Below are 22,495 nucleotides of genomic sequence, written 5' to 3'. Positions count from 1 at the left end.
AGCACAGTGCACTGTCTGTTGGGTTATAACCATGTCCTCTCAAGCCTCTGCTCCACCAAAACATCACAAGCTCCTTTTCCGGGCTTCTTCTAGAAAACACCATGCATCTGTTCTCAGCAAAACATCCTCCCATGTATCTGTCTCAGCAAAGCATCCTCTCATAGGACAGTTTCCAGAGAAACATCACATGACACAACTGTGGCCAAATGGTCACAGGACCATCTCCTCAGAAACCAGAAATTCCCACCTCAGTTTATAATCATTATTTGAAAGAACTTACCCAGTAAGGATGTCCCAATCAGAAATCGATGTGAGGACTTTTCTTCTTGGGGGTTGATAATAAATTGGGTTCATATTTTTGTCAAGGATATCCACGATTTTAAAAATTCATGTACTTTCCTAGGGGAAACTGTCACTGCTCAGCCCCAGAGGGAAGCCACCTGTAACACTTGCGGTTACTTCAATTCAGGTTGGCTCTGTCACTAAATCTTCACACAAAGCTGTCTCCTGACTGCTTACTTCAGGTGCTTACCTGTTGGCTGTGGAAAATGAGAATTTATTTTTTTGCTATGCTTACCAGTATTGTCCTTTATTGCTGGAGCACTTCTAGTTTGCAGTTATCCCCACGTAATTACATTGTAACTGTGTTTTGTTTATTATCCAGGATCTCATTATTATGACTACATCATGCTATTCGCAGCTGAGCGTACTGTAATACCAATACTTGCTGTGTCGCTTTAAAAATACAATTTGTTTGTTTGAATAATATTCTTTATTTTCATTTATTTACTTTTCTGCATGTTTGCAACCAGTTTGTTCCCGATCCTTCCTAAGTAAACAGATCTCTGTTACCACATTTGAAGGTTTTGGGGGTGTCCATCTGTGTCTGTAGTAGCCATTAGGATTACTCTTGGATATTCTTCTTCTGCTCTGTTCTAGTTTGGGTCAGTTGTCCTCTGTGCTGGCTACACTGCCCTGCAGGGCAAGGCAACCTTTCCTCATAGACAACTATGACATGCTTTAGTTCTTCAGGTCCATCTCCTTACCAGTTAGCAGCCATGGAGAATGTATAAATGTTATACGACTATGCTCTAGCAGAACTTTATTCATGGAGATTGAAGTTTGAATTTCTCATATTTCTATCTTGGTTAAATACTCTTCCTTTGATTTTTCAAAGCCACTTTAAGTTGTTAAAAAAAAAAAAACCAAAAAACCCAAACTACTCTTACATGAAAAACAGGTGTTGGGCTGGAGAGATGGCTCAGTGATTAAGAGCACTGATTGCTCTTCCAGAGATCCTGAGTTCAATTCCCAGCAACCACATGGTGGCTCACAACCATCTGTAATGACACTTGATGCTCTCTTCTGGTGTGTCTGAAGACAGCTATAGTGTACTTATATATAATAAATAAATGGATCTTTAAAGAAAAACAGGTGTCAGACAAAAGTTGGCTTGGGGTACACTTTGTGGGGTAACTCTGCTTCTGTTTTGATTTGGATCCTGAACTTCCGCAAAACCAGCTATTTTGTGTTGTTGGGATTTTTGAGACAGGATGGCTAGTTTAGGCTGGCCTCGAACTTATCTTTGTAGCTGTCATTGAACTTCTTTTTTTTTTTTCTGGGGCTGGGGACCGAACCCAGGACCTTGCGCTTCCTAGGTAAGCGCTCTACCACTGAGCCAAATCCCCAACCCCTGTCATTGAACTTCTGATTCTTAAGTTTCTACCTTATAAATACCCAGTATTACCGGTGCTGGGCCTCAAACCCAGGGCTTCGTGCACTCTACTGCTTCAGCTGCACATTCCAATCCTGAAATCTATTTCTCATTCCTGTTCCACAGACTCCTGTGATACATCATACCTTTTCTCTTCCTCCCTCCTCCCCTCCCTCCTTTGGTCCCTCCCTCTCTCCCTTCTCTTCCCTCCCTTCCTTTTTCTAGCTATAGTGCCCAGACTGGTCTCAAATTCAGACAGATCTGTCTCAACATCCTCAGTGCTGAGATTACAGACAAGTGCCAGCACTGAGCTTACAGCTTAGATCCCGTCTCCTAATTGCCTCCAGGAAAAAAGTTTAGGATCTTAAATAACAGAAGTTCATCTTTTTGCTTTCACATTTACTTTGCAGACATCATGATCTTGGAGACGTTTCCCCACCGTTTGCTAACTCCCACTGTTGCTACCAAGAAGTCTGATAGTGACCTGATTTTCTCGATGCGTGAACGGGTCTTCCTTCTTTCATCTTTGTTTTTAAATATGATTTTTATCTCATATTTCTTGGAGATAACTTCGATCTAATATGAATTTAGTTAAACAGTTTCTCTCAGGTATTTTTAGACACACACAAAAAGATAAGGAGATTTAAAAGGGAGCGGTAAGTCTGTGGATGAAGCTTGTTGAGTTGGGTGACTTGTAGGGGACACACACAGTCTGTAGATCTGTCATCATGATGGACTGGCAGTATTCCTCAAAAGGAATTAGATAATTCCTGCCTAGAATATTTGTTTCGTTGCTAGCATTCCAAGAATGAAAATTTAAACGAGAGAGAGAGAGAGAGAGAGAGAGAGAGAGAGAGAGTTTTTTTAAAGTGCAGTATAAAAATTTCATCTTCTTGTTTTTTTAGTGTGATAGTATGGTACTTCTACCTCAGTTTTGCCTAGGCTCCATGGGTCCAGAATCCCTGTATTTATCTTCTGCTGGGGAGAAAGCATCCTGCCGATGGGGAGGGTCAGTCTACAGTGTGTGACTGAGGAAGCAAGAACTTTGTGTTAGCTTTGTTGCTTTCAGAGTGTTTTAAATTACATTTCGTTTTTACTGTTTTAGAATTTATTCGTGCATATAATGTGCTTTAATAAAATCCACCTCTTGTTTCCTTCCAGCTCCTCCTCTTTCTCCTTTTCCCTCCCAACTTCATGTGCTCTGCCTTAAGCCTACAGAGCTCACTTCGTGGTGACTGTATGTGTATGGGTGTAGACCATCTACTGCAGAACAGGGAGCCTTGTCCTCTCCTGCGCTACTCAGAAGGTCCTTTTGAAGTAAATGAGGTTGTTCCTTAGAACCCTTTGGTCAGTTTAGGGTTTAGCTCTGTTCACCTGCTTTACTGTTTTTTTTAGTATTGGGTGACATCATCTCTTTTCTCACTGTTCTCTGACTTCACCCCTCTATCACTGTTCTGTGACATCATCTCTTTTCTCACTGTTCTGTGACTTCACCCCTCTCTCCTGCTCTTCTGCTATTCTTTGTGAGTTCATGTTTTACAAACTCTTTTATATCATTAATGGAAAGAATAAAGATGAAGTATTCAGTTTGTCATTTTAAACTGGACTAATTTTAAGGGAGGAGTTCCCTTCTCATGAAAACAAATTAATTTTTCATATATGCCTCAGTCAGGACTCACATGGTTTATAAAGTGTGTCTTTGTGGGAGGCATAAGCTATGAATAACTAGCTTTATCCTGGAGGGAGTAATCATAAGTTTGGCTTCCTGTGTTTTGGGCAGATGCCTGGAGCTATGTGTCCTGAGGTATTATGTATTTTGAATACACAGTCTCTGTAGGCGCTGTTCTAAAGTACATTATGTGCCGTTACAGTGTTCTGACCATGGTCTTGTATCGTTAGTACTAGATCTATCTGGTTCTGGCAGAAACACTCAAGTAGCAGTGGCTTCAGTAGTACATAACTGCATCTGTATGTAAACGAGGAAATCTCTGTATGTATTTTCCATGTGGCCCAAGATGGCTCCTCCAGTTCCAACTAGGTTTTCACACTTCAGCCAACAAGCATGTGTGTGTGCGTCTTTCTTCTCTTTAAGGGTACTTTCTAGAAATTGCATGGATTACCATTTAATACATTCCATTGGGCAGAAAATAGTCCAACACTCTATCTTAGTTACAAAGGAGTTTGAAAATTGTAACTGTTATTGTAAATAGCCCAACAAAAGCTTGTCCTTTTATAAAGGAGTGGGTCTTTATAAATACATGTGCTCTTGGGGAGTAGAAGTAGGACATATGAAGGAATAAAACATGGAGAACCAGGGGAGAGGAAGTGTAGTGTTTTCAGAAGAATGCAAGCGAGAAGAAAAGCAGGGAATGGATGCTAGGGGAAAGTCCTGGACAGAGGGTCTGAAGACTGGGTATTCCTCTTGGTTCTACAAATTCCCTTGTACACGGTCCTCTGTGTGAACTACCTTTTATTCAGTGTGTTGAGGACCATTGAATAGTGCAAAGAGGATGCCCTGGAAGCTGGGGTCAACTTCAAATCCATCATGTATTCTACAGGGTCAACATCTGTGAGGTGAGTTAAGTTTTAGAACATGGGATAAGCTCTTAGTATTCTAAACACAGCGTGTGATTTTGGATTATCTTATAATCAGGATAAACAAAGCTCCTTAATCACTCTTGGCCTTACTTTGCTTATCAGTGGAAGGAGATATTAAGAATAGACTTACAACTCCAGAATCCCACACTGCAGTGCCCCGGGGCGATACAATGAACTAGGAGGAAGGGTATTGCGGAATATTAGGAAGTTGCAAGGGCAACGGAGTATTACTTTACAGCTTTCAGATGCCAGGTAAAACAGTAGCGTGAAATACTTTATAACAGTACAATGTTTTGCCTATTCGTTTTTGGTTTTTTGAGACGTGGCCCCTCTTTGTAGACCTCCATGGCCTCAAACTCAGAGATGCTCTCTGCCTCCCAGGTACTAATGTTAAAGACGCCACCACTCCTATGTTTTCTGATGTCATCTTTTTGTAAAAATAGACTTTTGGGCAATTTTTACTTAAAAAAATAACAATAAAAACAACAAAAGCAACACTACCTGAAAATCAGCAGAGAACGATATGTAGGGTTGTAGAGCTCAATCTGAGTTCACGGTTCTCTATGAACTGTGCAAACAAGCATATACATCTCATTAGGCAATGATTATACTTAATAATTAAGTAAAAATATGTTTTTCTTTTTACTTTGTGTGTCTGTTTAAAAACAGCTCTTATGAAGGCTTATTCGACGTCTAGACCCCCCTCCTTGACCAATGAGACTGAGTGCCTTTAATCCCAGAGCTTGGGAGGCAGAAGTGGTGAGATTATCTCTGCTGCTTTGCTTTAGGAAAGCTCTGGGAAGAAATCACTAAGAGATTCACTGGCTGTGCCCCAGGAAAATTTAAGTACCCTTGATTTAGGTCACCTTTAAGATGTTCTCAAATCGCTTGCTAAATGACAACTTCTAAGTCCAGAGGCATTCTCTGAATATGGTTAAAGGCTGATAGCCTGGACCTGAATGTTATAGGAAGGAAAAAACTAAGCTAAGGGTCATTTCTCAGACCATATCCAACTGATTCTAACAGCTCTCCACAGGACTGCACCCACAGTGTCCCCTGATGACTCTTAGATCACAGTTTGGGTCATCTTGGAGGAGTACGTTTCCTTTCCATTTTCAAATTTAAAGTTGGGTCAGTTAGGAATAGCTAATCCTCGCTGAGGGAGCTGCTTACTGGGTCGTGAGATGAGTCCCAGCCAAGGGACTGAGTAGAGAGTTGTTCTTGGCAAGCAAACTGGGACTCGGGGTATGATTTCATAAAGAACAGCGTTAAGTACTATAGTAAACCAATCCAGACTTTAGCAGTTGTCAAATGTTCAAGAATGTGTGTGAGATTCAAAATGTTGGCTTCCTGTGGATAAAAGGCCCAAATGACTAATCAGAGTCTCTCTCTGGAAAACAAAGCCACTGCACTCATTGCTAGGGCTTTCTTACGGTGCCTTCCCCAAACTATCAACCAAAGACAGGAGCCCAAAGTCCTCATCACAAACAACCAACCAAAACTCTGAGAAAGTCATCAGCCATAATGTTCAGCTAAGCTGGCTGATTAAAAGGAGAAAGCTGTGTTGATATCGAGAAGCTCGGGACGATTTAATGAGAATATTAACCACAGGCTGTAAGTCTGTGCGGCATCCCTTGCGAGTTCGGGTCCTCAGCGCCCGCATAAAAGCTGGGTGCAGTGAGTAGCCAGGTATGGAGGCACAGAGACAAGAGGATCCATGGGGCCCCTTGGCCAGACCGCTCGCCCATCTCAAAAAAAAAAAATGAGGGTGATGGTGAGCTCTGGTTTTTGCACATGTCTATGCACACATGTGCTTTGGTACCCCCATGCACACATGCACACATGCACACACCCACCCCAAACATACATATATCTCACATATACACCCAAGTTTTGTTTTAGCAGAAAGGAAAACTGCTGTATTTGTATGGGCTCTTTGTGTTTTCCGCCCCAGCTATGAATCTTTATCATTGACCGTCCATGTTCTCTGGTTCTCTCTTCCTCAACACACTGAAAATGATATTGGATGTATATGGTGCCTACCCCATAGGCATGTCCAGACTTTTTGTTTCTTAGTTCCCAGAGACTCACATCTTTTATTTCTTGTGTGCATGTGTTCCCTACCCTTTTAAGTTTATTTTTCTAGAAATTTCCTGTTTAGATTTAGAATGGACTCTAAAATGCTGCTGAGTATTCAAGGTCAGATCCAGCCACAACAGAGCCTGCGTAGGGGGGTTGATGCCTGCCTGGGGTGACAGTCCTGCACACAAGCCACACCATGTCTTGCTGTGCACTGATATGCTTTTAATTCTAGGTTTTCGGGATGGCAGACGAAATTACTAGGTCAGCGATTTGAGGACCCCTTCACGATGGGGCTGCCTCTGCCTCCCTTCCCCCACTCATTATGTTTCCAACTGCCTGTCACTCCTGACCTTAATAATAACCTCATATCCTCAACAGTTTGGCAACACATAAGAATGAATGTTTCCAGAAAAGAAAAAATCGGTACATTCTATCTCCCCTACGCTGCTCCCAGTCCAAGATACATTGTGAGCTGGAACTAGTTATGCACAATTACTGGGCCGCTGAAAGACAGTACTGTAGAATAAGGGTAAACCCGACTCTAATCCTGGAGCTTTGCAAGAGAGGAGAGTAAGGCCTCAGTGTACATAAGCACGAGTAGGGAAAAAGTCGTAATTAACAGCCAAGGGTGGGTTACACCACAGAACGCTGGGACGCCCTGCTGGAGCTAAAATGGTGTTTAAAAGCCAGCACATTTGCTACAAATACCACGGGCTGCTTTCTGACAGGCTCGGTACACCCTTGGGTTACACATCCCAGGAGACCGGCTCAGCTCATGAAAGCTCTGGCGCCTTGGGATTAATCAAACTCACATCATCAGATGAGCAAGGCTCCGTGGTGCGTCTTCTCTCAGTGATTTGCCTTCTTGGCTTGCTCACAGGGGCCTGCCTGTTTTCCCTCATTCTCTGCTGGGTCTTTAGACAGTGCTGTCTTTGACAGCAAGCTGGGTACGTCACCAACTGCATGCTGATGAGCTGGTCTGCCTTCTTCTTTCTAAACCAGGACAGCCATGGAGTCTGGAAAGGGACGGGGTGGCGGGTATGTCACCTCCCACTGCCCCTTGCTCTGCTTTTGTCTGAGACTTTTTCCGTTTTCCACCCTCTCCTCATCTGTGTCCTCAATTTAGGACACTTCCTCTCCTGCCTCTTTTCCACCAGGAGCGTAACTGCTCCATTGTGATGATCTTTGGCTTGCTTTCTTGCGTGTTGTTACTGATCCTGTTCTGTTCATTTTCCATAAGAAAGTAGGCAAGCTCAAAAAAAAAACAAACCCAAAACAACAACAACAACAAAAACAACAACAACAACAACACCAACAACAACAACACCCAGTGTACTGAATCCACCCACTTCCATTCTTAGACTAGAATCAACGTTTACAAAGTCAATTTTCATATAAGGTAATAATAATAATAATAATAATAATAATAATAATAACCCCAAACAAACCTATTCCCAAATTTGTCTGAGGACGACATTCCTCAACCCTCAGGAGAATGTGCTTTGCCGATCTTTGTAAGGACTGCATGCTCCCCTTGCTGGGTTTTAGATGATGACTCCCCTTGGTTCCAAAAGACTTGAGTGTGTCCCCATCCAGCCTTGGGAACATTTTCATTTTCTATTTCTCTACAACTGAAGTTATAATTAAGCTCTATGTATCACCTGGTAGCTAGTTATGATTTTAGAGGGAATCGTAAACTTTACATCTTTTTAAAAAGACAATTTATTCTTGTTTTCTGTGCATGGGTGTTTTGCCTGCATGTATGTCTGTGTAAGGGTGTTGGATCCCCTGGAGCTGGAGTTACAAGTTATGGGCTACCCCGTGGGTGCTGGGAATTAGACCCAGGTCCTCTGGAAGAGCTACCAGTGCTCTTAACCACTGAGCCATCTCTCCAGCCCCTTCACATCTTTCTGTATGTTCTTTAGAAAGGGTTTCTCTGTATAACAGTCCTGCTCGCTATGCTGGAACTCAAGAGATCCCCCTACCTCTACCCCCCCAAGTTCTGGGATTGAAGGCATGAACCACCACGTCCATCTTCCCTTCACAATGTGTGCGTAAAGGCAGCTGGAGAACTGATAAGGACTTACTACAGTCTGAACATTCTATGAGTTTTTTGTTTTAATCAAAGCCATCTTTCTTCAAATTTATCTTCACATTTACTTTTTTTTTTTAAAAAAGAGGATGTAGAAACCTGCATTCCAGGAGTCCCGCATTCCCTTCTCATTTATTTTCTGTTTTATGTGTAATAAGAAGAAGTAGCCAAGCAATGGATACAAACACAGAACTTTACCTGCCAATATGATCTCGTGATTTGTCAATACTTCAGAACATTGCTCCTGGGGCCGAGCATGTCACATTAGTATACAATGAAGCGTCCTTTCTCTCCTCAAATATGTTTTGTATCATGACTATGCCCCAGTCAAGGACCCAGTCATCAACTTTAAACCCGCAAGGTCACCTGGTCATCTTGTGATTACAGCAGCAGCTTTGCGGCTGGTAATTGTCCTACAGCTGTGGCAGGTCAATGGAAAAATGTTCTTTAAACGCCATAAGCGTCTGATTGTGCAATACCGAAATGAGGCTCATTGATTATTCGTACTGCTGGCCAGCCCAAGCTGGGGAAGTAATTAGGGCTTTTTGTGTGGATTATCCACTGAGAAAAGGTCAAATAACTACAAACAGCACCGGGAGAGAGGAGCCACCAAGGACCACGGCATCCGTGATCAGTTAAGAAATGCTAAGGCAAGTCTTAATAATGACGTGCTTATGGCAGGCTCTGCAGAATGTGACCGTCTGTCAGAGAAAACCAATGAAGCCTGAGTGATGGCTACTTTTTCCCTAGGAAGCTGGCTTCAGGTCCCTGATGCCCATCAAACAGGTCTGTCAGGGAAACCAGACTGAGAAGAATTTAAAATGCAGGACTCACCAGCCCCTCTTTAAGTTCAAAAGAAAGTCTGGCAACCGTTCTTTTCCCCGTCTCCCTGTCTGCAGCACAGAGTCGTGTTTTCCATATGTGTGATGAGATAGCCCATCACAGGGAGGATTTGAAGCTGTTCGTCTGCAGGCTGGGATTGGGAGTATGGAAAAAGAAGTCGTCTGAGCCACCCTGATCTGTTCACAGAAATGCAAACCTATGCAAAGGGCACAGCCTCCTTCCATCTGCTCGGATCTAGCTTTCATATTTTCCAAGTTTAAGATATTTCATCTAAGCCCACTTCCAATCTCCAACTCAGTGATGCCTGGAATTCTACAGGGAAACCGTCTTTCATCGTCTTAAACTATTGGCTCTTAGGAACTAAGACATTCTTGGGAACCTGGCAATTTGGCCATTCTGCATCTACGAAGAAAACATTTAAAAGTTAGATTTGAGATGGCATTAGGGAAACTATATATGGAATGTAAGATAAGCGGTTTGGGGTACCCAAAGCAAACATTCTTGGGGTACTTCCTACCTATGCCTGAGGTAGGAAATACAGGGTAGTAATGAGGACACCAACTTTATGTGTTCAAGTCTTGGTTCATGACCGTGGGCTGCTTGGCAAACCAGCTGATCTTTCTCAGGCTGAGCAGAGAGTCTGTGAATGTCTTATTAGAAGCTGGTGACGTGGCTGGTCAGTAATGACCTAATGCAGAAAGGCAGAGGATCTGAAGGGCATCTTGTCATCCTAGATAATACCTTCCAAGGTTTCTGAGGAACTGGAGAGATGACTCAGTGCTAAAAAGAGTAAGGACCTGATCCCAACCACCAATGTAAAGAAGCTAAGTGTGGTAGGGCTTGCCTGGGAGACAGAGATAGGCGACCCGGGGGCTTGCTGGCCATCGAGTCTAGCTACATTAGTGAGTTGCAAATTCAATGTATAAACACACAGACATACACACATACAGGGACAGAGAGGCAGACAGACAGACAGACAGACACACACACACACACACACACACACATCTTGGGTCACACTGTGTGCAGCTATCTATTGATTATACTCTAGTGTGGGCTTCTCCCAGCATAGAATAGAAATTCAGTCTATGGGCATAAAAGACTGGGCAAAACCCAGGCCCAGGACGTGAATAGAATCCTTCTTCCAAGAAGGGGTTCGAATATCATATCAGGCAGTTACGTCATCAGAGGTCTAATGGGGAAGTAGGGCTGGGAGGGCTAGAATGAAGGTCCAGAAGGCTTGATGTCTGTGTTCCAGCCTTACCTCAGCATAGGCAGAAGATGATTCCTCGGTGGGGCTAAGTGGATAGTAGGGGTCATTGGTGCCTACAACAGAGCAAGTCCTGGGGGGAACGGAACACAACGCCGCTCTAAGATCAGCGTTTCCTCCCTCAGCGTCTCAGCAGTGATTTTTGTGAGGGTCTTATGGGTAGTGAGTAGTAGCACTTAGAGTCTTTTGGAAGAAGACTGGGTTTGCTGCTAAATTTACTATCCCAGCTTTCCCCCCTGCTGGTGGCTGGCATCCCTAAGGATGATTGACCGGAAATGTATCTCTACACAACAAGGACTCCTCTGGATGGGCAGAACTGTCTGACTGATTACACGGAGCTGGAGTTCAAGGAGGATCCTAACAGAGAACTTTGGGCAAGTGTAAATTTGGAGACTTGGAGGGATTACCTAAGCGTGGGTTATTCTCCTGTGCATGTGGAGGTCAAAGGTCAACCTCAGGTACTGTGACTCAGTAGCCATCTTCCTTGTTCTTTGAGGCAGGGTCTGTCCTTGAGACCTGAGGTTCACCAAGGAGGCTAGGCTGCCTCCCTGTGCTGGCATCACATGCTCTCCTAACCGTGCCCAGCTTTCCAGATGGGTTCTGGGGATCAAACCCAGGTTCTCATGTTTGTTCAGCAAGCAGTGTGTTGACTTAGCCACCTCCCCAAACCCCACCCATCCTGTCATTTGCAACCCCAAGTGTTCTGGAAAGAAACACTATGTAAGTCATAAGCCCACTACTGTCACATGACTAGCAGGTGATGAATCTAAGTTCAAAGCCCATGCTCTGAAAGATGAGCTTAGTCCCTTACAGGTCCCATAGAATGAGTGGACAAGAGATGACAGTGCAGATCTCAACGCCCAGACAGGGATGGGTTAATCCCTTAGGGAGTGTGTGGATGTTCAACAGGGGCTCTCTGCAGACACCATCCTCCAGCTTAATGCTAACAGGGGAGTTTTCACATTCCGAGGAGTGTTTGTGGGCCACAAGGAGTTTCTTGAGTCGTCTTCCAATAGGAGCTACGGAGGGCAAAGCTTTCAAGAAAATAAGGACGACATGAGAGGCGCGAGGGATCATTCATTGCTGGGTTCCTCCTTTGTCTGAGAGCTTTTAACTCATCGGGACAGCACCTCCCCAGAGGAACAAACACCTGGGACCTCACCTACGCTGAAAGTTCTGTGGTGGGAAACGAAGCACACTTGTCTGAACGTTCATTTTTACCCTCGGTTTTTTGCTTTCTGTCTATTTTTGTGGAAACTGACAAGCTTTTATTCTGAGCAGTAAGTGACCTTGACAAAAGCTGGCTTTACCCCACAGAAGCTTTGAGGCTGTAGCGGTCAGATGGACACACCTGATTAATATTTACTTCACACCCTATTCCCTGCTGTTTATTTTGACTTGCATAACTTGCTTGCATTAGCCTGTGCGGACTCTTGCTGCCAGCAGCCCGTTCTGCAGTACTTTTTTTTTTTTTTTAATGGCAGCCTTCACACAAAAGTAATTCACGGTATGGAATGAGCCAAGTTAACACAGTAAAAACTAAAAGGATTCTTGTTTACTCATGATTGACTCCAAGGCACTGTCCTTCCAATGCCCATCAGTGAACCAGTCTAAAAGCTGAGCACGGCATCGAAACTTCATTCAGAAAAACTGCGTTGTGAAAGAATTTTTTTCCTTTTTTTTTTTTTTTTTTTTACAGAATCTAAAAGCACAGGAGATTTTGCTGGCTGAAACATGACTTTCTTTTCACAGGGTAATTGACTTGGGGATGGAAGAATAACCTGTTTGATGGGGGAAATTATCTCCTTGAAATACTGTTCTCCCAGCGAGGTCTTGCTACCTGGGGCGGTTGGGCTGGGGTAGGGTGGGAACAGAACTCTGCAGCTTATCTGCGTGTCTGAGGGTGTGTAACTGCTCCTCTCTGTAGAGTCATAAATTAGACCCTCGTTTTAAGATTCATTTTCTTTAGAGAGGAAGTCCGTATGAATTCGCCACATATATTTAAAGAACTTTTGTTCGGTATGCAAAACATAGAGCATAACTTGGAATAAAAATTTCCCTTTGTACGTTTCTACATCAAGTATGCAAAGACTGGCCTCAATGGCCAACAGGACAAACAATACTCATCCTTTCAAAGGGGAACCGCTGGAGCTTGGCTCTTGAAAGAACCGAGTTTCACTGCCAAGGTTCTGCACTGGCCTGCACACGCCACACCGGTCCTGAGTTATCTTAGTCATAAACACGCACGACAAAGCTTGGTCATGAAAGAATGAGCTTTAACTTAGGAACTGTTCCTCCCCGTGTTCCCCTGCAGTAAATTAGCCTAGAGCACAACCAATATTATAAAAAAAGGGCCCTTTTACAGGAGGCTGGTCCTTGAAGAGTGAATTACACTTATTTTTTTAAGAGTTTTTATATATTTTATTATATATTTTATTTTATTTTATATATGTGAGTACACTGTCCCTCTCTATAGACACATCAGAAGAGGGCCTTGGATCCCATTACAGATGGTTGTGAGCCACCATGTGGTTGTTGGGAACTGAACTCAGGACCTCTGGAAGAGCAGTCAGTCCTCTTTTCCCTGAGCCATCTCTCCAGCCCTACACTTATGTTTTAATCAGCCACTTAGTGGCTTGTGGCAGGGGTGGTGACATCTAAGGAGATGCTTCAGACTAGGTTTGGTACAAGAGCAAAGACCCCCAAGCCAGCAGCAATCTGATGGCAGGTTAAAAAAAACCTCATCATACTCTGAAAACACTCTGTTACTGGACTGAGGTGATGGTCGTGTATCTCCCATCCCCCGACACACAGAGGAAGGAGCACAGTAATCACTCTTGCAAAAATATGAATAAAGAGTGGTAAACAAAACCCTTCCAGGACCATGCAACATATCTGCCCCCATTTCATGTTTAATAGTCTCTTTGTGGGAATCCAAATGAGAGACCAGAATGTTTCTCCCCCAAACTTACAGGTGCTAAGTAGGGTAACGTAGGTGGCAACTATTAGACTTCTTTTAAATGCTTATAGTTAAGGATGTAGTCATAACGTTTTAGAAATTCTTTAACGAAAGTGACCACCCCTCTCTTAGGAAAATACAATTTAGGCATCAGAAAGGCCATCCCTCAGGTGCTGCTAGAAAAAGTTCAAGATGTGAGGGCAGAGAATCAAGTCCCTTCTCTCTTCTAGAAGCCAGTTTGGCTGTCTTATCCAACAGAGTCTTCGTCTAATTCCCTTTACCCTATGTCTACCAGTTCCCATGGTCTACCCCGCCGTGCTCGAGATGCCAATCATGCTGCACTGCTCTTTACTTTGCCTTGTGGTAAAATTTGATAGCATCTCATGACCACCATCTTATTATCGTCATTGTCAGAGTCAGAGCCTCACTATGAAGCTCAGCTTGTCCTGCCTCAGGCCTCGGAGTGCTGGAATTACAGGCATGTAACTTTGTACCGGCTCTGAACCTCCACCTCTTTCTGAGAAAGAGAGTTTCAGGCTGGCCTGGAATTTACAGCAACCCTGAGCTTTGGCTTCTCAGGTGCACTGAGTGGGTGTGATTCTGCCCTCTGCACACCCAGCTGTGCTCTGTTCTTCAGGGTCACTGTGTGTTGGCTGGTCATCTAGATGGGGGTGTGCTTATATAATATGCTTTGCAGAGCTCCTCCCTGTCTCTGTCCTTAGGCAGAACATCTTTTGAGCATGTATAGTAAATTACTTCTCAAAACCATGCTAGGAAGTGGTCATGGCTGCCCTGGAGAAACTGAGATACAGATCTGCCATTTAACCTTCTCAAGGATGCAGACTGAGAAATAGCTAGGATACAAGTCGGAAGATTAGATACAGAGCCCACGCACTGTGCTTCTGATAGGTCATTTCTCCTGGTCGGTGAAATGAGCCAATTTAAGCCAATTTGGTTATATTAAAGACAGATTTATTGGGACGCTGCTCTCAGGCGAGTACACTGGCCCCAAGGACCAGGGCCAGGGAAGCCACCATAGGAAAGGGGTGGAATAGAAGGAAAAAGAAAGAGAAAAGAAAAGGGACATACTGAGAGAAAGGACACACACACACACACACACACACACACACACACACACACAGAGAGAGAGAGAGAGAGAGAGAGAGAGAGAGAGAGAGAGAGAGAGAGATTCCTGAGCTGGAAAGTTTAGGGTTGGGGTGGGGGCAGAGTATGCCAGGTACAGACTGAGGGATGCTGGGAGAACCTGGAAGCCAGGTCTGCTTTGGGATGTCAAATATGTACCCCTGTCCCTTGTCCCTTGTCTGAAATCAAACATCTCAGCCTTTTGTTGATTATAAATGATAAGGGGTGCAGTGATCATCCATCCATGACTACTTTCTGCTGCTATTGGGGTGCAGTTTTAGAGCTTGAGCAAAAATCTGGGATGTCGGCCAAATTCAGAAAGAGCAGGCTGTTTTATTGTCGTCCAGGTTGTGGAACCATCTTGGGGTAGGAGCGAATAGGCCCAGTTGAAGCAGTCTGTGAGGTGGGGTCAGAGTACTGGTCGGTAATTATTTTGGAGCTTTCCTGGATGTAGACTCTGAGAGAACACCTGGATGTTAGGGACAGAAGCAAAGTTTATGGGGAAAACCATTTTTGGTGTACATTTGGTCTCGTCAGTTGGTGGGGAGGTGGACGGTCCTGCCAGAGGTATGTACAATAAGTTTGGGAGGAGGCGGATATCAATACGAAGTGGGCAGCCACAAGATGGGCCAAGAAAATTGATGCCAGGTAGGGACTGAGGGATGCTGGATGCTGGGGGAACCTGTAAGTCAGAAGTCAGGTCTGCTTTGGTATGTAAAATACGTACCAACTACCAACTTGTCTTCTCTAGTAGTACCATTTACAGAATCACCATGAGGGACCAGCTATGCTAAGTAATTTGACACCGTATTTCACTGCTAAAACTGCCTAGAGTTTTTGCTGGCTTAGAGGCCATTCTGCTAGGCCCCGCCCAGGGACCTAGCAAAGGCTTACGTCATCATCTGGCGCCATTACCTGGCAGTTGTGGCTTACGAAAGCACTACTCATCACCCCAGTGCTCTCTCCTCTGTCTCCCCTTCTCTGCCAGCATCACTCTGCCCCTGTCTGTCTTCCTGTACACTGTCTTTCCCTCCCTTTCCCCCAAATAAATCTCTATACCAGTCTGTCGCATGGTATGATTTCTCAGGGGGGTTGCCTTGGCACGGGCCCCGTCATGTAACCCCCATCCCGCCCCGCCTCATTATACTTCATAGCAGTAATGTCTGTATTTTTTTAAAAATTAGTTTCCTTTTCTGTAAAATGTGTTTCTGTAAAAATACCAATAACCTTGTACTGATTTAGTATTTCATCTTACTGTGATAGAACATGTGAGGACACCCTAATGGCTTACATCTCATTTCGTTCAGAAGTGAGCTGCTGAGAATTTGTGTTACATGCTTTCGTGTCTCCAGCATGGAGTGTGGAGTCAGCACCACATGGGAATCTCTAAGATATTTGAAGAATGAATGGATACTTCTCCTGGTCAGACTGTAAAGATGGCAGGGTGATATACAAATGCAAATCTGGTTTATGGCGGCCACTGTAGTCTGCTTTTTGGTAAGGAGGAGGTTCCCTTTTCTGGGCATGATAAATACTTTTACAGCGGTCTCCTACTTCCTTGTCCTTGCCTATGCTACCCAGCCAGAGGCACCTTTTCTTTTTGTTTCGTTTTTTTGTTTTGTTTGTTTTGGGTTTTTTTTTTGTTTTTTGTTTTTTGTTTGTTTGTTTTTGACTATTTCCAGGGTAAGAGAAGGCCACTTTTTTCTATTCTACTTTTGGATTAAGCTTTCCAATTGAAGGTGCCAAGAGTGGTCTGTCTTTATAAAGTAAGAATAATGAATGAAACATGGACATATTCATACAGAGCTGGGAAGAGCCTTAGATGCCAGGTGAGTGGATCAGAATGCAGTACTGTGACGGTTATCTTGAGATATTTTGACTTGCTATTTTATGTGCACTGCTTTATGTACAGCTGTACATCTGTGCACCAATTTCATGCTTGATTCCTGCAAAGGCCAGAGAAGGGCATCAAATCCCCTGGGACTGGAGTTGCCATGTGGGTGCTGGGATTAAAACCCTCGTCCTCTGGAAAAGTAGCCAGTATTCATAACCTCTGAGGCATCTCTCCCGCTCTACTCAGGGTACTTTAAGCTTCATGGAAGATCGATAGATCTGCAGAACACTAATCCTTCTTGGGGTGGCACCCTGGATTTTACTTGTTTGACAGGTACAATGGAGTTATGGCTTTGAGAATCCGATGGCAGCAATGACATCATCCTTCAGGAAAGCTGCCCTTTTGGTTGTACTGCCTGAGACTCTCCAGCTAATTTATTCCACCAGTAATGCAAGTGCTAGATTTTTTTAAAATAAACTTTCTGTTTTATAAACACTATGTCCACTTAGGCCTGAACTTTAAACAGTTGGAGAAAAGGAATAAAAATTCAACTAGGTTTGCATCAAAATCCTCTGAGTCTCATTCTAACAAAACCCCAGAGCAGGGTAACACGGCAAGTTTCAGGTGTTCAATCAATGCCCTTCAAATAAATGGATGAAAATCTAAAGTTGTGAATTGGATCAATAAAGATGTGATCACTTACGCTCCCTGAAGATCTATCTGCTCACGAGCCCCTGACTGCTGACTTAAGTATGGATTTTTGTACTAGTATTAAGGAATAAGAATGTGTGATTTTTTTCTTTTGAAGTCACTTAGTCCTTCCTCCCTACAGGATTGTACATGCCACCCCAACAGCTTGTCACCTACCCGGCACATGTTGGTGAAGGAGAGGGCTTCTGGTTCTTATATGTTTGTAAGGGCCAACATCGAATTAAAAAAAAAAAACCCGCTGGACCACCGCAATGTATAGATTTAAAGTGTGCTGTAATGCGTTATGACTTAACATATGTAGCTTTTTCTCCAACATCTGTATCCTGATTTGTAGTCTAATAAGCCTCCCTGCTGCAGATGGCGGGCGCATAGCTGTTCCGAGGCGCAATGCATCAACACAGCATTTCTAAACACAAAGCAATAATGTATTCAATTAAGGGAGGAAATAAAACATCAGGCTGTTTCTTATAATAAATCTTTTACTAAAGCTTCCCACATCATATGTTTGCTGAGGAAATAATACATGTCATTCAGACTAAGGGTTATTGTAGCCTGCTGAGGGAAACATGAAATTCTGGAGGCTTCAGCAGTACTGGGAAACCCTGAAACATGGGAAGTGTACAAATTAGAAAAGGGTGTGCTTTGTAACTAATGATACCTCCTGGGATACCTTCGCAACCCATATTTACTGTTATGATCGCTGGCTTCGTTCAAGCTACAGGAGTTGAAAAGCAATACCCCTGTAAGCGAGGAACACCTCTGTGCTCATTAGATGTGGTTGTAACTTAAGCTCTAAAGGCTTTCTTCTTCGCTGTCATCCTTCATAGCTCTGGAAATGTGGTGCTTGAACTTCTAATAAAAGTGGTCCATAGCATGACCATGTAATCTACAGCTCTTGGGAAGCACGCTCACACCTCTACATCTGTAGCCGGCTCTGGGACTGAACAGAAACTTAATTCACCCCAGATGTTGCCCAGAAGAAAGTTCTGGAGTAAGGCTGACAGGCTCAGGCTTTTCCAGCCACTAGGGCCCAGGCAAGGGTGTGGGTCTTCAGCCCAGAGTCCCCAGCTTTTTGTTGGAGACTTTTCATCTATTATGCCAAGAAAAAAAATTTCTGGATTCCATAAACTAACCCTCCACCCCCTTCTGTTTATAAAGGAAAACAGTAGCTATTGGACATTATGTGGACAGATGATTCTGGATCTTTCTGTCATAAACATGTCAAAGAGGAATGTTCTGCTGAACACAGTATTCCCTTGTACTGTAGGAAATCTTACATAACAATTTCTTTAAAAAACAAACAATGTATGTATGTGTGGTTGGGTCCATGATCACCAGAATAGCCTTTGATAAATTAATTAATACAACTAGACAGCATATTTATTTCTATTGCTACTGTTTTTTGTTTACTTTTGGTTTTGGCATTTTTTAGATAGTCTCATGTAGCTCTGGATGGTCTTGAACTTTCTGTGTAGTTAAGCATGACGTTGCACTCCTGATCCTCCCAAGTGGTGGGATCACAGGTGTGCTCCACCTGCTCCACTTTGATACTTTTACTCCGCAGTAATACTCTTCCTTACTCAGCTTCAGGCTTCATTGGCCAGTTCTCTGTTCTTCGGGGATGGACACTAGGTGTAGTGTCAGTGTCCTTTATCAGGTGAAATGCTTAATTTCAGGCTCTGTGAATGGAGAAAGCTCAATCATCAAACAGTGTAGACTTGACTTTAGTTTCATGTTAACCCATTTATAGTCCCCCCTTTTGTGGTCTCTCAGGCTCATGCTTTTTGGGGGGACTGGCACAGTGTGTGAGGTGGCTAGTTTGCACAGTGGAGGCTTCTGTGCAAACTAGACATTGCGGCTTCTTAGTTGTAGTCCCGGACAGGCTATGCAGGCACACACACACTCTGCCTTATGAACTGTGGTGTTCTCTCAGGAGGGAGACCATTTCCTAGTTTGTCAGATCAGATACAGAAACCAGCCTGTCGGGGCTCAGTTGGTACAACTACTCATAAAAATCGCTACTTAATAAGGATATCTTCAATATTTATTAAGGGAACAGTGTGAAAAGTCATATGAAAGATAGCTTTGACCTTTGCAAAACTACTGTTAAAGACATTGTTCACTGAATGCTAAATAATTGATCAGAAATGCATCCATTCAACAGCCTTTTAAAATGTGTCTCCTGACAACCTGATGTGTTTCGAGGTTAAATGTTGGAATCTATACCATGCACGGAATTATTGCTTCTGGTTTGGCCACAAAAAAAAAAAAAAGAACTAAGTTTCCCGATCTGCATTCCTTACCCCATCCCTCTCTAGTGGTCTGTGGAATGGTTGTGTTATATGAATTTCTGAGTTTGGATGTAAAACCCTGTGTGTGTGTGTGTGTGTGTGTGTGTGTGTGTGTGTGTGTGTGTGTGCGCACATGGGTGTGTCTCACTAGTATTTCTGGAGAAGAAGTAAGCTAAAATAAACTCTTCCTTCTGGAATTGTGAGATGAAATAAACCCTGTCCTTCACAAGTTGCTTTGACCAGTGTTTGATCACAGCAATAGAAGCCTAACTACAACAATAGCAAGAAAAAAAATACGCCAACAGCGCTGGGTGGTGGCGGTGCATGCCTATAATCCCAGCACTTAGAGGCAGAGGCAGAGGCAGAGGCAGAGGCAGAGGCAGAGGCAGAGGCAGAGGCAGAGGCAGAGGCAGAGGCAGAGGCAGAGGCAGAGGCAGAGGCAGAGGCAGAGGCAGAGGCAGAGAGGCAGAGAGGCAGAGAGGCAGAGAGGCAGAGAGGCAGAGAGGCAGAGAGGCAGAGAGGCAGAGAGGCAGAGAGGCAGAGAGGCAGAGAGGCAGAGAGGCAGAGGCAGAGGCAGGCAGATCTTGCAGTTTGGGGCCAGCCTGATCTATATAAGAGTTCCAGGACACTCAGGACTATATAGAGAAACCCTGTCTAACACTCTTAGAATTTAAAAAAGCATAAGGAAAGAGTTTCCACCCAATGTGTGACCAACGAGTGGGATTTCCTGTGGGAAAGTACAGACGTCGTCATTGATGAAGTAGAAAGTGCCAGATAGTTTGAAGGGCAGTCACAATACTGGAGCCATGAGTAGGAAGCAACAAAATACATCTGTTTATTCTAGGGATACATCTTAGATGTAGTGTGGCTTCTTAGCATGCAAGTGTGAGACTCTGGGTTGGACCCATGCCTTGGAGAAAAAGATGTCACAAAATAAATACGTTCACACATTTTGTTCTTAAGTACTCAGTCCATTGTAAGAACTGACTTTGGGGCTGGTGAAATGGGTCAGCAAGTAAAGGCACTTATGTCCAAGGCTGACAACTGGAGTTTGATTCTCCGGACCTATATGATGGAAGGAGATAATCAACTTCTGTGAATTGTTCTCTGACCTCCATACCCAGACAATATACGTCATAATAAATAAATAAATAAATAAATAAATAAATAAGTCTAATACAATTTTAAGGCAATTTTATGGAGTTCCCTTCCATCTAGACCAGTGGTTCTCATCACGTGGGTTGGAATCCCTTTGAGGTTGAAGCACATTTTCACAGGGGTTGCATATCAGATATCCTGCAATGACAGATATTTACACTATTATTCATAACAGTAGCAAAACCACAGTTATGAAGTAGCAATGAAAATAACGTTATGGTTGGGGTTAACACAACATGAGGGAACTATTAAAGGGTCACAGTATTAGAAGGTTGACAAGCACTGCCCTAGAATTAAGGGACCGGTAGCAGTGACAGTAGACAGCACACTTCTGGGTGAAAATGTAATCTGAATGGGAAGCTCTCTGACATGGCCCTCCATGTTCCTACCCGCAATGTATCTGTTGTGGTTCTGACATGACTCCTGGGGAAACCTGACAAGTATGATGACATCAAGAAGGTGGTGAAGCAGGCATCGGAGGGCCCACTAAAGGGCATCCTGGGCTACACTGAGGACCAGGTTGTCTCCTGTGACTCCAACAGCAACTCCCACTCTTCCACCTTTGATGCTGGGGCTGGCATTGCTCTCAGTGACAACTTTGTAGAGCTCATTTCTTGGTATGACAACAAATACGGCTACAGCAACAGGGTGGTGGACTTCATGGCCTACATGGCCTCCAAGAAGGAAGAAAGCCTGGACCACCCACCCCAGCAAGGACACTGAGGGCAAGAGAGAGGCCCTCAGTTGCTGAGGAGTCCCACCTCACAGTTTCCATCCCAGACCCCCATAATAACAGGAGGCGCATGGGGAGTCCTCCTTACTCTCCTGAATACCATCAAGAGAGCTGCACCCACCTCCAAAAAGAAAAGAAAACGTAAACTGGTGTCTTCCTACTTTTATTTTTCTCTAAGAAGAAACAATTTGGACAGGTCTGTCTGAGTACCCTATAGGGTGTATCCTTTGAACACTGTAGGGAGATGGACAGCCATAGACAATTCCTGTACCATATGACATTGATACGTATTGACCTCGGGGCTGAAGTGCTCCACTCTGTTGTACATATTAATGTGGGATTTTAAAGACAACCCCACAGGACATGCTTTGGTATTTTGGGAACTAGATAAATCCGATGAAATGAAAATTTATTCAGAGAAAAGGCCTTGATGAGAAAAGAGTCTCAGGAGACCAAACACTAACCTCAGACCACTGGACGAGCAGATACAGTCCCCTAGAACAGAGTGTCTTCATCTTTATTTTTCCAAAATAATTTTTTTTATATATACATTGTGAATTACACGAGACGCCGTCTCCAGCATTCGGGGAGTGGAGAGATGGAGTTGACATGGAGTTATTTGCTAGAAGCAGCCATGTGAATTTATAAATATTTTACAAGTGCAGCTTTCAGAAGAGTGACTTTTACTGCCATATTAATGCAGCCCTACAAATTTATAGCCTGGGCATGTGTGGGTTATGAATGTCCACTATTCCCGGCTAATGCCAAGAACATGTTTTATGCCTTCAAATTCTTTTTCTCCCCTCTGATCACAGACTTCTTGGCCACTCAGATCTGTGTAATAATTCAGCAGCACACGAGGCACAAGGCCACATCAGTTTCCACTCGAAACGGCCACACTCATAACTCATTACCACACACTCCGTGTCACGGGGTGCGACACGCACAGCGGAAACACAGCTGCAGAGAGAGGGAGTTAGTAGTAGTTGAAGCAGCAGTGGCATGATTCTTTGTCGCTGGCCAGACCCACATAATATGTGGCCCAAAATTACAATCACGTGCCCCAA

At 43.8% G+C, this 22,495-nt stretch overlaps 1 long non-coding RNA gene across 6 annotated transcripts in view; it reads right to left on the bottom strand.

The window, feature by feature from the left end:
* Positions 1–18,625: 18,625 nt before the first annotated feature.
* Positions 18,626–22,495, bottom strand: part of LOC102550087 (uncharacterized) — a 42,361-nt gene continuing 38,491 nt past the window's right edge. For 4 of the 6 annotated variants that reach the window (XR_005503575.2, XR_005503577.2, XR_592118.4 and 1 more), the window contains one exon: positions 18,626–18,925. This is a non-coding gene — a long non-coding RNA (uncharacterized LOC102550087). Of the gene's footprint in view, positions 18,926–20,716; positions 20,834–22,495 lie in introns of those variants that run through there. The other 2 variants (XR_010066151.1, XR_010066152.1) reach the window with 1 other exon arrangement.

The sequence above is a fragment of the Rattus norvegicus genome, chromosome 4, assembly GCF_036323735.1.
Source record: "Rattus norvegicus strain BN/NHsdMcwi chromosome 4, GRCr8, whole genome shotgun sequence".
NCBI classification, from domain to species: Eukaryota; Metazoa; Chordata; class Mammalia; order Rodentia; family Muridae; genus Rattus; species Rattus norvegicus.
The sequence above is the reverse complement of the archived record's forward strand: the minus strand, read 5'-3'. Positions and strand labels throughout refer to the sequence as shown.